This window comes from Myotis myotis, unplaced genomic scaffold (genome assembly GCF_014108235.1).
Source record: "Myotis myotis isolate mMyoMyo1 unplaced genomic scaffold, mMyoMyo1.p scaffold_m19_p_20, whole genome shotgun sequence".
Classification (NCBI taxonomy): Eukaryota; Metazoa; Chordata; class Mammalia; order Chiroptera; family Vespertilionidae; genus Myotis; species Myotis myotis.
Window position 1 is genome coordinate 19,948,570 of NW_023416325.1, and position 17,104 is coordinate 19,965,673.

Consider the following 17,104-nt stretch of genomic DNA (forward strand, 5'->3'; position numbering starts at 1 on the left):
AGATCTGGCTTAGAACTCTGGCTCCAACAATGACAGTTCTGTGGCTTTGGGCAAGTTACTTGACCTCTCTGAGCCTCAGTTTTGAGGTCTGTAAAATGAGAATGATCATGGCTCCTTTGGAGGGTGCAACAAGGGTCAAATGTATCCACTCACTCATCCAAGTGTTTCATAGACATGTGAACACCTCTCAGGTACCAGGCATTATTCTAGGAACCAGGACAGAGCAATGAACGAAAAAGGCCCAAGTCGCTGTCCTTGCAGAGCTTGCATACTTTGTGGAGTAACAGGGGAGAAAAGGGGATAAACAAATAAATGACACAGATAAAATCTATATATATAAAAGCCTAATATGCAAAGTGTCCCCTCGGGAGTTTGAACGACCAGGAGTTCGATTGCTCACTATGACGTGCGCTGACCACCAGGGGGCGGCATGGAATAAAGGAAGGCCCTGGCCAGCAGCTGGCAGCCACTAGGGACCCTACCCATGCATGAATTTCGTGCACCGGGCCTCTAGTATTATCTATAAGCTGCCATGTACAATACATTATCTGTGATTGTCAGTGATAATAAGTGCAATTATGGGAAAGAAAGCAGGCTTGGAACAGAAACACACACACACACACACACACACACACACACACACACACAAAACAATGCTGGGGAGTCCCTTCAGTCAGCAGAGAATGAGGAAGTGACAGTGGGCATCTGAGCAAATATCAGCGTGAAGTAAGGAGCACACAGTGAGATAGAGTGAGTGAAGCCGTCAGCTCAGAGCCTGGGCCAGCACGATGATGCAGGCACGTAGGCAGGTGACTGAGGTCGCTGGAGACATCTATTCTGGGTGCCTGGGACTCATCCAATTTGCTCCCCAGCCATTCACTGTGCTTACCTTACCTGCCCTGTAAAGTAGGTGCTATTGATTCATTTTATAAATGAGTGTGAATGAGTGATAGGATAGGACTTGGCTAAAACCTCTTCCAGGGAAGCCACCTATAGGTAAGCTGGGCCCACTGCCGCCCTTCACCTACAGTTGTTCACACACACACACACACACACACCTCCACTAGATTCAAGGAAGCACTGAGTTGCCCCCAAGTATCCCCGTCCTGAAGTTGTTTCAAATTAACTTGCCCCGATGAACAGAGAGGAAGAAAGGCTTTGCCCTGCCCAGTTCCCATCACCATCAAATCCTCGCCTCTCCATGCCTCCATTTCAAAATGAGAAGTTTGGGGATGAAGAGGCAAAGAGCCTCATCATCGTCCCGCTGCCAACTGCTCCACTGGCGGGGCCTCCACTCCTCCCTTCGAAGGCTGCTGCGGATGGACTGCATTATATCAACTCTTCCCTGCTGCTTTTGATCCCTTTTAATAGAGTCTCGGGGAAAAGGGTAATTTTTCATTTTAAATAGGGGAGGTGTGTACCAAGGTGTTTGGAGGGTTATTAATCGCAACCCTTGCTATCTTGTCATCCATTTCTGCAAAACCATTTCAAGTCTTGAGCTGGGCGGGGAGAAGGGAATAGATTTTAAGGTGTGAAAGGTCTGGGGATTGATGAAAGACATTTCAAGATGCAGGGGGTTTTCTTTTGATATTCTCTAGGAAGGGACTAAGAAATAAAAGACATTTTCAAGGGAGGAAATGATTTCAAAAAGTCTAGGCAAATGTCTAACTTCTTCATCCCTTCCCATTAAAATGCTATAAACAGGACAATGCATGACTCAGAATTCATCAGACTTTCAGAGCCAGCCTTGGATGCACATGCGCTTTAGCCCTTCAAAGGCAGGACTGGCAAAGAGACTACTGTTCAGAATCTTCACTGCTTGCAACTTCTGTGAATATTTCAAAGCCCTTGTTAGTTTAATCCTCCAAGATTTCCAGAGAGAATTAGATGTTGGTTGAATATACTAGACTGAAGGTACTGATGAAACAAAAAAAGTAAGTTTTTACTTTAATCCTCATAATTTTGTAGCAAGAAATGGAACTTTTAGGTGCTGTTTGAAAATGTTTAAATACTAGTAGAGTCACTGGTTATGCAAAAAAATCATAGTAAGAACAATTTTTTTTAAAATATATTTTATTGATTTCTTCACAGAGAGGAAGGGAGAGAGATAGAGTTAGAACCATCGATGAGAGAGAAACATCGATCAGCTGCCTCCTGCACATCCCCCACTGGAGATGCGCCCGCAACCCAGGCACATGCCCCTGACCGGAATCAAACCTGGGACCCTCAGTCCGCAAGCCGACGCTCCATCCACTGAGCCAAACCGGTTTCGGCAAGAACAATTATCATTCACACAAATAATAGTTACTGTTTATTGAGCATTTGCTATGTACCAGATAGTCTTCTAAGTATTTTATATGCATCACTTTACATTATCCTCCTGAGACCCTAATGAAGAAAATTCTGCTATTGTCTCCATTTTACAGTGGAGAAAACAAAGGATTACCTAAGACACTGAACTGCCCAAGATCACACAGCAGGTAAGCGTGCGGCTTCCAATCCAGGTGCGCACTCCTCACCACCACAGCTCTCTCGGGAGCCCCCATCTCCCTCGAAAGCCCTGGAAAGTCTGAACACTTTCCCACAGGCCTTCAGATCACCACCAGAAACAACGCTCTGGCCCTCCAAAAGTCAAATAGGACACTGGTTTCAGCCATAATCCTTGCAAGGGTAAGATCTGAAATCCAGGAAGAATTTTCAAGTTTCTAGTGTGTATGATTGCAAAAAGAAGTAAGTATGGACAGATGAAAAACACACAGTTGTCAAAGCAATTTAACAGTGTCCAGAATCTTAACCTAAGACCTCATGAATGAGCTTGGCATCCAACCAAACCCTGGGTCCCTCTGGGCACTGTCCCTCCCTCAGAATGTCCCCAAGTCGAACTAAACAAGTGTACTGACCCCAGCCTTTGCAGGTCAGTCACCTGGGAGATGGGATGGGGCAGAGACCATGGGTTCTGACCTGGTAATCCTTCCCAGGTCCTGCTCTACAAGGCATTTGCGATTTTACTCCCCACCACGAGATCTGGCCTGATTAACCTTTAGTCACTAACTTTAGGGTAGGTAGCTTTTCTGTTTTAACAAAGCTCTTTTTTTTCTAATTTATTTATTATTGAGATGAAATCCACATTAACCATTTTAAAGTGTTGAATTCAGTGGCATTTAGTACATTTACAATGCTGTCTCCATCAATTTCAAAATATATTCATCAATCCCCAAAGACCACACCTACCAAGCAGTCATTCCCCACTCCCTCTTTCTCCCAGCAACCACTAACCTGCTGCCCGTCTCTATGGATTCACCTACTCTGAATAGTTCATACAAGTGGAATCACACAATGTGTGGTCTTTCGTGATGACTTCTTTAAAAAAATATATGTTTTTACTTATTTTAGAGAGAGAGGGAGGGAGAAGGATAGATAGAAACATCTATGAGAGAGAGACATCCATCAGCTGCCTCCCACATGCCCCCCACTGGGGATTGAGCCCTCAATCCAGGCATGTGCCCTGACTGGGATTTGAACAGGGACCTCTTGGTTCATGGATTGATGTTCAACCACTGAGCCACGCCGGCTGGCTGGCTGGCTTCTGTCACCTTGCAAAGTGTTTTCAAGGTTCACCCATGTTACATCCTGGATCAGAATCTCGCCCCTTGGCTGAGTAATATTCCATGATGTGGTTAGATCACATGTTGTGTATCCATTCATCAGCTCATGGACATTAAGGTTGTTCCCACCTTTTGGCTATTAAGAACATTTCCATACAAGTATTTGTTTGAACAACTGTTTTTCGGTTCTTTGGGGTGTATACCTAGAAGTAGACTTGCTGGACCACATATTCATTCATGTTTAACCTTCTGAGAAACCACCAAACTGTTTCCCACTGTGGCTGAGCCATTTTACATTCCCACCAGGACTGCACTCCATCCAGGCACCAAGGGTCCCAAGAGAAAACCCACCCATCGCAATGTTATGTGGACCATGTGAGGGGAATCCACGGGTTTTTTTCTGTCCTTTCTCTCACCATTTCACCCCAAGAACAGGATCAGTCATTCAGACTGTGCAGTGGGACAGAAAGCTAAACTCCAATTGAAACCCCCCACCCCCATCTTTTGGGCCGGAAGAACAGAAGAGGGGACCAGAGAATGGGGAAAATACCCCCTAAAGAAAAGAGCTGGAGAAGGGGGTCCCTAATTCTGTGTGTGCCATGATACACTGGCTTTGAACAAACCCAAAGAAGCACACAGAAAATTGTGAAAAATGATCTGGCCCGGGACCGCCTCCCACAGAAGGCAAGACGGATGTGCAGTCTAACCTAACCAGATTGGTGGCTTCAAAAATCCAAACGAACAAGCAAAAATCAATATTCTCCAAAGGAGACCCAGAATCCCGCAACAAATATTCCAAACGCCCAGGAGATACTCCCAAACCACCGTCATGCTTTAGGACACCCATAATGTAAAGCAGTGGTTCTCAACCTTCCTAATGCTGCGACCCTTTAATACAGTTCCTCATGTTGTGGTGACCCCCAACCATAAAATTATTTTCGGTGCTACTTCATAACTGTAATGTTGCTACTGTGATGAATCGTAATGTAAATATCTGACATGCAGGATGGTCTTAGGCGACCCCTGTGAAAGGGTCGTTCGACCCCAAAGGGGTCATGACCCACGGGTTGAGAACCGCCGAAAAGGAAGGAGAGTGAAACGCAGACCAAAGTAGGCTCTTAATGAACGATAGCGTTACCTTTGCTCCACTTGCTCTGAGATTTAACAAGGAAACAATGTCTGGTGGATTGTTCCCCAGGGAGAGAAGTGTTCCAACCACATGAGACGCGCAGTCTTCCTGAACACCAACCACAATGCCCACGTCTTCACACGGAGCTCAGTGTGAAAACCCAGCTCCTCCCCCGCTCCCCCCCCCCACCGAGTCTCTATACTAAGGCTGACTGTAATGATATAAAATAGCAAATAAAATTAGGAAACTAAAATAAATGGGCTTTCATTATGTACATCAGCTCTGGGCTCGATCATCCAGCATCCTTCCCTAACCAGCCTACCTGGGTTGGTCCTCACTGCTTGTTATTCTCCGTCACTGCCTTCCCATGGAGCACAAGTTAAAATGTGTATGCACCTGGTTTTCTCCATTTACTGTTGCTCTCCTCCCCTCCCTATCGACTGCAAGGTCTGTGTGGATCACATTGGTCTTGTCCAGCCTGGGCTCTGGAGCACACGTAGACAGATGCCTGGCACGCAGTGGGCACCCAAAGATGTTGGAACAAACGAAGAAATGAATGAATGAGAGAAAGGAAGCCAAGCGATCAGTTCATTAGCCAAAGTGAAGTGCAAAGATTGATTAGGAAGGGAAGGGAACGCAAACCACACGGGCAGGCACAGCAGGAACTTTGCCTAGACATCACCAGAGCAGACTAGTGAGGAAGAGTGTGATGCCCCCAGATCTTCATGGAAAGGTTTGGACAGCTACCTGCCGAGACGTGTGCAATGAGGAGAAGTGATGGCAGAAGATTCTTGAAACCTCTGTCAGCTCTGTAATCACCTCTGTGAAAGGAGCCATTTTAAAGAACAATGTCCCAGTAGTTCACAACTTCACAAGTCAGACCCTCTCTATAGGATGAAACTGGGAAAGAGAAGTCTTGGGAAGAGATTGAGAACAGACAGCGATCTTTCTGCTGGAAGCTCTAGACCAAGGGATCTCAGAGTTGAGCACGTCCCTACATTCCCCCACCCCCGGCCCTCAAACGAACAAACAAATAAATAAATGGTCAAGACCCCCACCGCAGTCTGCCCACTACACCTCCCAGATGCCTGTCTGTGATGCAACGTTGTGTCTCCCTAATAAACTGTTCCCTGTTTCTCTATGGACCAGAATCGCCTTTTCCAGATCTCTCTCAACGCTTCTCTCCAACCCCAAACAATAAGTTGCACAGCTCGGTGTCGTAGCAAGTGGCCCCTGTATAGATGCGTGGAGCTTATCAAAGGGGCAGCACCCGACGCTTCCTCGCTAAGACACAGGAGGAGAAGAGGCCCTGCACAGAGCCAGTGACACCCCGTGCAGCACCTTGCCAGGCGCCTACCGTCCGTGCCCCATATGCACAGAACACTGCACAGCGGACCGTGGAAGCACCCATCCCAGAGATCCTTGCAGGGCAAACGGGGCCCTGCGGGGAGAGTGCTCGGCACGGGGCCCGGCTCAGCACAACCTCCACCAAGGCTGCTGTTTTAGGAATCTCGGCCGCTTTAATCAGATGAGCAGCCTGTCCCGGCCCCTTGGCCCCAGGTCCTGGGGCTTTGTCCCCCTGTCTGACTCACTCTGTTCCCTTTGCTTGTCTTTTGATGCTGTTTGGCCACTACTTCTCCAGAGCTGGAATATGTCAGAATGTGACTGATGCACCCAATTGTAAAAATAACCAGTTATTTTTATGTTGAGCGCATCATCCCTAAAAATAACCGGGTGTCTTAGAAGTGAAGGCGCCACAGCAAATGTTGGGTTGCATCAGGTGCGTGCACACTCACAACACTCACAACACCACACGCACGCACACCATGGTCACTTCAGATAGGATGGAAAGCCCTGGCCAGTGTGCTCAATGGTCAGAGCTTCGGTCCGTGCACTGAAGGGTCTCTCTGGTTCCACTCCTGGTCAAAGGCACATACCTGGTTGCGGGTTCCCTCCTCGCCCCTGGTTGGGGAGCATGCAGGAGGCAGCCGGTAGCAACCAATCAATGTGTCTCTCTCACATTAATGTCTCACTCGCTCTCGCTCTTGCTCTCTCTCTTTCTGTCTCTCCCCCTCACTCTCTGAAAAGAAATGGAAAAAAATATCCTCAGGTGAGGATTAACAAAAATAAATAAGGTGGGATAGGAAGGGCTTCAGTCAGGGAGGGGTGGGTGGGGGTTGACAGCTCCTCCTTCATTCTCACTGCCAGAGGATGATGGTGACATTGTCTGGAGGGTTCTTGTTAGGAAGCAGCTCCTCGGGGACAGGGATGGAAGGGGCCACTCCCATAGCCTCAGAGCCCTGCGGGCTAACAGGTATCCCCGCATCCCCCATTCCAAGCAGGTGTCATGCTTCCTTCTGTTAGCAGAGAGATGGCCCCCAGACATGTCGTCCTGATTTGCGTCACCAAGGGACACCCATTCATTATGACTCAGCCGCAGGAGACTCTGTCCCTTGCCTTTGAAAGCACCCGGGAAGCTTGTTTCTACCCCTTACACTCCCAGGACTACAGGCATAAGGTTCAAAAACCTCTATCTTTTTCGGATATCAGCACTGTCATCCTTCTAGAGCAGCCGTGGGCAAACTACGGCCCGCGGGCCGGATCCGGCCCGTTTGAAATGAATAAAACTAAAAAAAAAAAATGACCGTACCCTTTTATGTAATGATGTTTACTTTGAATTATATAAGTTCACACAAACACTCCATCCATGCTTTTGTTCCGGCCCTCCGGTCCAGTTTAAGAACCCATTGTGGCCCTCGAGTCAAAAAGTTTGCCCACCCCTGTTCTAGAGCCATCACCCCACCCTGCCTCCTCGAGACAGCCACTCTGGAAAACAATGTCCCCTTTCACAGGAAGATCCCCTGCCAAAAGGAACAGGCTAGCACACCAGGAGAACACGACGAGGTTTCGACTGTCCCTACATGTGATGCTCTGGGAGCAATTCGGACTCTTCACAGATGCCTCTGGTGCCCAGAGAATGGCATCTGCCCCCAGGTGCAGGAAGGAGGCTGCGCCAGCTTGCCCGCAGGAGAATGTGGGGTCAGCATGCCTGGAGGCTGGGGCCGGAAGCCTGCGTTTCAGCACCAGTTCTGCCTCTTACTAGTTGGGCATTTGTGAGCAAGGGACTATGTGAGCCTCAACTTACCTGTCTGTAAATTGGGGAGAATCATATCTGCCAGGTCACATGGTGGCTAAGGACTAAATGAGACAGTGTCATGAAATCGCTTGGCACCGTGTCAGGCATATCCTGGTAGTAAGGACCAAGTCACTGTCCTCAGCACCATCACCATCAGGTTTATCACTTTGGACGCAATGGAAGGGATGTAAGCCGCCCGGTACACTTCGTGACTGTGTGACATTCCTGAGAGTGTCCTTTCTACCCATGAGGATACCACTGTGTTGGGCGAAGAGCATGGTCTTTGGAGTCAAACAGACCCGGATCCAAACCCCAGCCCTGCCGCTTACGAGGCACGTGCCCTTCACTCCCCCCAGCCTCGGTTTCCTAGGCCGGAAGTGGAGCCGACAGGACCTAGTGCCAGCACAGGTGCGGGATGAACAGTTTCTCACCATGTGCCAGGAACATGGTGATGAGAGCTCCCACGGAGACGCAGCCCTGCTGTGAGGCCTCCACAGTCCCCGGGGTTCACCCGGAGCAGGGAGATCAGCCTAAAGTCCCTCGATTCACTGCTCACTCATTCGACCAGTATTTCCTAAGTGCCTACTGTGTGTCAGGTTCAGAATCACACGCTGGGGACACTACAGAGAGCACAGCCACAGCAGCCCTGCTCCCCAGTGCATCCTGGGAAACAGTGAAAGAAATCATGACACCAAGCCTGGATGACAGCTCCATGGAAAGTTAAACACAGAATCGGCTCACGACCCCGCAGTTTCACTCCTGCAGATGCTCGCCAAAAACCGAAAATGGGCTCAAGCATCTCCTGGCATAGGTGCTCACAGCAGCAGTGTCTGCAATAGCCATTTAGTGCCTCAGAGTCCAAAAGCTCAAGGCCACCCACGTTCCTTGTGGCTCCCAGCTCCTTCCTGCATCTCCAGGTCCAGCCAAGGAGCACCTTCAAATCCCTCTCTCTGACTCTGACCCTGTGCCTTCCTCTTCCTCTTATAAGAGACTTTGTGATGATATCAGGCCCCCTGGATAATTCAGGATCATGACCCCCTCTCCAGACCTTTCACTGAGTCACATCTGCAAAATCCCTGTTGCTATATAAGGTGACATAGTCACAGGTTCCAAGGATTAGGATGTGGACATGGAGGGTGGGAGGAGGGGCATTATTCTGCCTACCCTTCTCTCTGAGCTTCAAGTTTCTCATCTATAAAATGGACATAATGAGTTTCCTCAAAAAATTAAAAATGGAACTTGGGTTTGATCCTAAACTTCTGGGAATATATCCTAAAAACCCCAAAACACCAATCAGAAAGAATATATGTACCCCTGTGTTCATAGCAGTGTTATTTACAATAGCTAAGATTTGGAAACAGCCCAAGTGCCCATTAGTAGATGAATGGATAAAAAAGCTGTGGGACACTTACACTATGGAATGTTATGCAGCTGTAAAAAAAGAGGGATCTCTTACCCTTTGGGACAGCATGGATGGACCTGGGAAATATTATGCTAATGAAATAAGCCAATCTGAGAAGGCAAATATCCATGATCTCACTTATTTGTGGAATCTAATGAACAAATGAATTGACCAACAAAATAAGATCCAAAGCATAGAAGCATGAACAGACTGACATACCTCAGTGTGAGGCTGGGGGGATAAGAAGAGATAAACCAAAGAGCTTATAAATTTATATGCATGGCCCATGGACATGGCAATCGGGTAGTGAAGACTTGGGGGAGGTAGGAGAGGGGCTAAGAAGAGGGGAGTAAAGGGGGTAGGGAAATGAGAGAGAGCTGTAATACTATCAACAATAAAAAATGTATTAAAATAGACAGATAAAATGGACATAAAGTAATAATAATAGAACCGATGCTGAGTTTGTGTGAGGGTGACTGAAGGAGTAGAATCTCTTAGCATGGCACCCAGGACAGAGCCGGTGTGGGGAGGGGCCAATCATGGTCCATCCCCTTCTGTTTCCTACCCCAACTCTTTCCCAGAAACACCCAGAAGCCCACTGCATCTTTGGAACCAGGATCTGCCAAACTCCTCATCCAAGTTTCAGGCTCAGAAGAAAGTTCTATCTTGACTTCCAGCCCCAACTGTGACAAGAGGGTGTCATCTATATATATAAAACCCTAAGTGACCGTTCGACCCTTTGACCGGTCGCTATGACGTGCACTGACCACCAGGGCGCATACGCTCAACTCAGGAGCTGCCCCCTCCTGGTGGTCAGTGTGCTCCCACAGCAGGAGCGCTGCTCAGCTGACCACCAAAGGCCTCTCCTGCCTCCGCAGCAGTGCTACCAAGCAGTGGCAGCAACAGGCACAGTGGGGCTGGGATGACCAGGAGCGGTGCCCGGCCCAGGCTCGGGCTCCTCCCTGGCCACCTGCTGCTTGGCACACTACTACATGCCTCGAAGGATCGGGCCGAAACCAGCAGTCTGACATCCCCCGAGGGGTTCCGGATTGTGAGAGGGCACAGGCCAGGCTGACGGACCCCACTGGTGCACAAATCTGTGCACCAGGCCTCTAGTTCTTCATATAAAAGTGAAAAATGAGTCCTCACCCCCCTGCCCCCCCTAACCTGGACCTGAGAAAAATGGGATTCCTCAGGCAGGCTTCATTACTGGGACTCAGTGCCACCTGAATAATAATTGCATTCTGAAGCCGGAATTGATAAATGTCCCAGGCATTGTCGCTACTGGATATTTACCTGATCTATTTGATGAATATTAATTCATACAAAAAACATTTCCATTCCTGAAGCAATTCCGGACAAAACAATGCCCCGCCCCTGCCCCTCTACCAGCAGCTGCCAAAACAATGTGCAGAGTTAAGTAACAACAAGCCCTGTCAGAGTGATTTATGGGGCTTGAAACAAAGAGGGAGAAGGGCATCAGCCGCTCCCTCGTTCGGAACACCTGGGGGAGGAACACTGCGTTCCTTCCAGGGCCGGGACAGTGAGCTTGCAGGCCACTGACAAGAGGGTTTGGACAACATACATCACTTTTATGCCAGTGTCTGAAAGAGGGACCAGGATGCCTCATGCACCCTCGCCCCATGCTGGGGAGCCTGTAGAAAGGAGTTAACATTTACTAAGCACTGGCTATGCTGCAGGGGCTCCAGACATGCATTTAATCCTCACTACACACCGGTGAGATGGGGCACATCCTTGTCCCCATTGTACAAATGAGCACACTGGGGCTCTGAGAGGTCAAGGTGACACATGCTGAAGGTGACACATGCTGAAGGTCACTGCTAGAAAGTGGCAGAGCTGGGTCTGGAACCCAAGTGTGACTCCCAAAGACCATTCTCTTACATCAGGGGTCAGCGAAGCACAGCACACCTATTTCTGTAAATATGATTGACCTGGAAAGCAGCCATGCTCATTCGCTTACAGATTGTTGTCCAGCTGATGACACCCTAGAAAGGCTGAGTTGAGTAGTTATAACAGAAACCATATGGTCTTCAGAAGCCTGAAATATTTACTGTCTGGACCTTTAAGAAAAAGTTGGCTGGGCCTGCTTGCTACCATGCCTTTTGTCAGCATGTTTACGGTCCATTTGGAGACTCTGGATATGTGCTCCGTAAATGGCAGCCAAAGTCATCATCACAATCATCTTTGCTGCTGCGGTTTCTGTAGTACTGTTATTATGCTGCTTTTACTATCGTCACCTCCTCGAGGCAGAGAAAGAAAGCTCTCCAACCAGCACATTAAGGAACCAGCCTTCAAGATAATGTGTTTCCTGCAGTAAATCATGAGATCCCTCAACTATTTAAAAATATTTTAAGTCTTTCCATGTTTCCGGGTCCTTAATGAGGACTGAAATCAAAACTGCATCCTTCCACGAGCTCTTCTGAAAATGCTAAGCTTCTCAGCACAGAACAGTCCCAGGGTGTCCCCAGGCACACTGTTGAAAAGGCCACGGTTACTGACCAAGAAACGCCGCAGGTGGGAACAGCCACAGGAGGGGCATCGCCAGACATTGGGCCCACTGGCCACCGCCAACCTGTGGTCCTCGGAAGTGGTGAAGGAACTGGACTCGGTTAGGTAGGGGCCAATCAACCCCGTCTGCCAAGGACCAGGGCGTCTCCAGGGACCTGGGACTTTCTTTGCTAAAACTAGGAAAGCCCCAGGCAAACCAGGAGTTGGCCATCTTCATCCCAATCACTGTGCTGTCAGCCCATCAGAAGCAGACGGGAAGGCCCCCTGAAGTCACCCCCAGAGCTCTTCATGTGGGGGACCTGCTTATTACATTCCAATACCCAGACACGCCTTGTCAGAGAGCAGCTCCGCTCTGCTGAGTTCGGACTCTGACTATCACCTGGGACATCTCCGAACCATCTTGGCCAAGACACAGAGACTGGAAGTGAGACACACTTCTCGGGCGGTGAAGGGTGGGGGGTGAGGATATTGACTCCAGCCCTCCTGCCTCTGAGTCTCAGTTTCCTCACTTGTAAAACAGGCACAATCGAAACACCTGCTTCACAGAACTGGTGTCAGATTAAATGACCGCAGATGACCAGAGGGCATAAACAGAGCATGAGCCCGAATAACTGCCTGTGCTAGATACTCTTTTAAAAGTCTCCAGACCTCGCCGAAACTGGTTTGGCTCAGTGGATAGAGCGTCGGCCTGCGGACTCAAGGGTCCCAGGTTCGATTCCGGTCAAGGGCATGTACCTGGGTTGCAGGCACATCCCCAGTGGGAGATGTGCAGGAGGCAGCTGATCGATGTTTCTCTCTCATCGATGTTTCTAACTCTCTATCTCTCTCCCTTCCTCTCTGTAAAAATCAATAAAATATATTTAAAAAATAAAAAATAAATAAAATAAAAGTCTCCGGACCTGAATGTTAACCATGTTGATTTATTTGCATTTCAGACCTGGCTGAGAGTGGTCCCTGGCATAGCAGCGTTAGCCTCCTCCTGGATCTGGTTAGAAAGGCCGATGCTCACACCCCTCTCAGGACCTGCTGAACCCCAATCTTCAGTGTAACATGCTCCCCGCTGATGCATGTGCACATGGAAGTGTGGGAGGCACCATCTGAATGTCCAGCATCTCCTGTCGGTCAAGACTTGGGAGGGACATGGTATGAAGACAACCCAGGATGGAAGAGTGGGATTCAGGGGACGCTTGCTCTGGCTCTGGCTGCTCACCTGCCACAGTTTCCAACCCCCCTTCCCACTGCCCGGACCCCACCCCAGAACCACGAGATCGGCTCTGCACATGGAGCCAGGCAGCCAGGGGTTTACAAGCTCCCAGTGGCTGTAACTGCAGCTGGGGTGAGACTCCCTGTCCCAGTCTGGACCAAAACTCCTCCAGGGGTCTGTTTAGTTAACAATCAGGCTAAGGATCTCTTTTTAAAAAGTGAGATGAAATTCACATATCACAAAATTAACCATTTGAACGTGTACACTTCAGTGGTATCTGCCTTCACAATGTTGTGCAACCATGAACCTCCTGGTTCAGGGGTAGACACTCAACCACTGAGCCACACTGGCCGGGCAGAACTTCCTTCATTTTAAGTTTGGCTCAATCTAGGGCCAAACATTAACATCACCCCCAGAAGAGACCCTGTACCCACGAGTCAGTCACTCCCCATTACTTCTCCCCCAACCCCCAGCATCCGCCAATCTGCTGACTCTATGGGTTTATCAGTTCCAGGCAGTTCGGAGAACTCGGGTCATACAGTGTGTTGCCTTTTGTGCCTGGCTTCTTTCGAGGTTCACCCATGTTATAGCATGTAATCAAAACCTCATTCCTTTTTTAAAAAAATATATGTTCTTATTGATTTCGGAGAGGGGTAGAAACATCAATGATTCAGAGAGAATCATTGATCAGCTGCCTCCTGCACGTCCCCCACTGGGAACCGAGCCCACAACCCAGGTATGTGCCCTGACTGGGAATCGAACTGTGACCTCCTGGTTCATAGGTCGACGCTCAACCACTGAGCCACACCAGTGGGGCAGAACTTCATTCCTTTCAAATCACATTCAGATTCAAGTGTTCTGTGAATCAAAACTCAAATTAATCCCTGTAGAGGCTTAAAGACTGGCTGGACCTCCGGAACAGGCCTTTCGCTTCCTAGAGGGGGCCGTCCCTCCCACACCAGTCACGGCCTCCCCCAGCTCCCCCTCCTGTCAGGATCCGTGACAGAGGGACGTGGGTAAAGAGGGCATGTCACGCCAACCTGTTCCACTCAGCCCCAGCAGCTGTGACACTTCCTTTTCATGGTGGGGGATCGGTGGTGCCCCAGGGAAGCTGCCAGGTCCTGATGAGACCCGACAGGGAGGGGAGCTGATGGGGGTGACAATGGCACTCTCACCCGACTCTCCGCTCCAGAAACAAAGCGAGGAGGAAAGGAAGCAGACGATTCCTGGGCCCCTCGGGAAACTGAGGCTGCACTGTATTTTAGAAACCTACAGTGGGGCCTTGACTTAAGAGTGTCCCGACTAACGAGTTTTTTGAGATACCAGCTGTCTCTCGGCTGATTTTTTGCATTAAGTTGACAGAGTAATTTGAGTTAACGAGCTCCTTAACAAGCTTGGTCTCGGAACGAATTAAACTCGTACGTCAAGGCCCCACTGTACTTCTAAATCCTACCTGACCACCAGGGTGTCCCCCCGTCACCGAAAAACCTGAGCGGCAAGGCTTGAGTGTGGCATATAAGAAATGGAAAGAGGAATAGAAGGTGCACACACAAAACGCCATTACTTTAGAATATTCCACAAACTGGGCTCCATCAAGTAACACAGCTCCACATGCATGAAGAGGTGCTGCGGAAAGAGGGACCTCGTGCTCTAATAAATTTGGATTAGCGCCCTCTTTTAGAGATTCCCCAAGCCAGTTTTCAAGTTAAAGGCTCTGACAAGTCCTGCAAGAAAGAAAACTGTACTCATTGAATTTAATACGTCTGATCAAGGAATAATTTCTCTGTGTGTAGGGACCCTAACCTATTAAATGCATTTGAAAAATCCCTATATATATTGAATTCTTTATTCAACATATGTTCACTGAGAACCTACTCTGTGCCAGGCACAATCTGAGGGACTGAGGATGTGGCAGTGGATAGTTTATGATCTCTGCACCCAAAGAGCTTCCACTTTTGTAGGTAGAAACCGGTAATAAATAAGGAGATAAACAAAAACAACAACGCCTGAAATCCACTCTTTTAGTATCTGCCCCACAGGTGTCTTTATTAAACCTTCATGGCTCCCTCCAATCAGGGGTGACATCTCCCCCTCAGAGCTCCTACAATATTTATGGTCTGTCCCATTCGGGAGGTGATTAACTGTGCTCTGCCTGCAAGAGTTCCCAGATAATGGCGAACATTTATAATCTCTTGTTACCTATATTCACACAATGCCAGGAGCTCTCCCTTCCCCCCATTGTGACAACCAAAAATGCCAGACATCTCTGGGGAAGGGTGGAAACGCTGAGACCTTCTCAGAAAGCACATCCCTGGCCACCTAACCTAAAATTATCCCCTCACCTGAATATCATCACTCACTCTTCCTCTGTCCTGCTTGTTGGCTGCTCATAAAACTTACCGCTGGCCTGGACTTAAGCTCCTCAGGCACAGGGACCCTCCCACCTTACTCTCTACTTCATCCCTCACACCGAGCCCAGCTAACGGGGGCTCAATAAACATTTGCCGAATGAATGGGAGGTGAATGGGGTGCCAGCAATGGGGAACAGACGGGGATGCGAGGACTAGGTCTCTGGAGGAGGTTAGCATGGTTTGACCCTAATCAACTCAGTGATTCAGAAAGCGTAAGCAGTGATGGCGAACCTTTTGAGCTCCGCGTGTCAGCATTTTGAAAACCCCTAACTTAACTCTGGTGCCGTGTCACATATAGAAATTTTTTGATATTTGCAACCATAGTAAAACAAAGACTTACATTTTTTATATTTATTTTATATATTTAAATGCCATTTAACAAAGAAAAATCAACCAAAAAAATGAGTTTGCGTGTCATAGGTTCACCATCACTGGCGTAAGGTGATTCAAGTGACAGGGAAGAAAGAGGGAAATTCTGAGGTTCCATTACTGTAGCTCTCTCAATACAGCTCCCAAGTGGGAGGAAGGAGAGTCCAGTTCGAGTCTTGGCCAAGGCCACTACCCCTCAGGGTCTGACCACCAGCGAGCTGCTGGCGGTGGAACCTTGCAAGCCGGTCTGGGTTTCTGCCTAACTGCGGTTGGTCAAGTAACCAGTCCATGCCATTCACCTGCTATGACTCTATGACTCCTGTCGCTGCAGTATCTCCATCAAATGCTGGTTTAATATTAAGTGAGTCCTCTGTCCGTTTTAAAGATGATAGTGACTGGCAATTGAACCAGGACGTTTTAACCCTCACTTCACACTCCCAGATACCATGCAGAGGAAATGAGAGGCAGCTCATGCAATATGGAGACGGTTAAACTGCGTAACCAGACCTGCAGCTAGTCTTTGCCTTTTGTTTATTTGTTTTGGGGAGTACTATTTTTGGATGCTTTTAGAAAAGGGAAAATAGAAATTTAAAAAAAAAACAACGAGTAAAGTTAATGAGCTTATAAATTGCAAAGCTAAACAAATGAATAAATGAAAATAATGTTGTGGAACAAAACAAAATTAAAATGTGCTGTGATGTGTTTTAAGAGAATATCAAACTTGGTAAATCGATGGGTCTTCATGGAACCCACAAGTAAAGAGAGATTTTTCTCCTGCTTGCCCACCAAAGACAGGGCCCAGCTCACACCTTCTCAGTGACAGGTAATTCAGAAATCCATTACATAGAGGGCAGACCTGGCTAACAGGAAGTTCTTTTATGGAGCCCAAATCTGGTCATGGTGACTTCTGCCCTGCTGGCCCTGCCGTGCCCTGTACAGCACAAAGAACAGCCCATTCTGCCCCGGGACAACCCTGATTTCAAACTATATTACAAAGGCATAGTAATCAAAACAGTATGGCACTAGCATAAAAACAGACACATAAACCAATGGAACGGAATTGAGAGCTCAGGAATAAACCCACACATATACAGCCAGCTAATATTTGACAAGGAAGCCAGGACTGTCATTGAGGAAAGGATAGCTTTTCAATAAATGGTGCTGCAAAGTGGACGTCCACATGCAAAAAAATGACATTGGATTCCTATCCTATACCACTCACAAAAACTAAGTCAAAATAAATTAAGGTTTTAAACATAAGACCTGAAGCCATAAAACTACTAGAAGAAAACATAGGGAATAGCTCCAATCAACACTAT

General features: G+C 48.1%; 1 protein-coding gene across 1 annotated transcript in view; it reads right to left on the bottom strand.

Moving 5' to 3' along the window:
• Positions 1 to 17,104, bottom strand: part of KSR2 (kinase suppressor of ras 2) — a 269,125-nt gene that overhangs the window by 163,842 nt on the left and 88,179 nt on the right. The window lies entirely within an intron of this gene.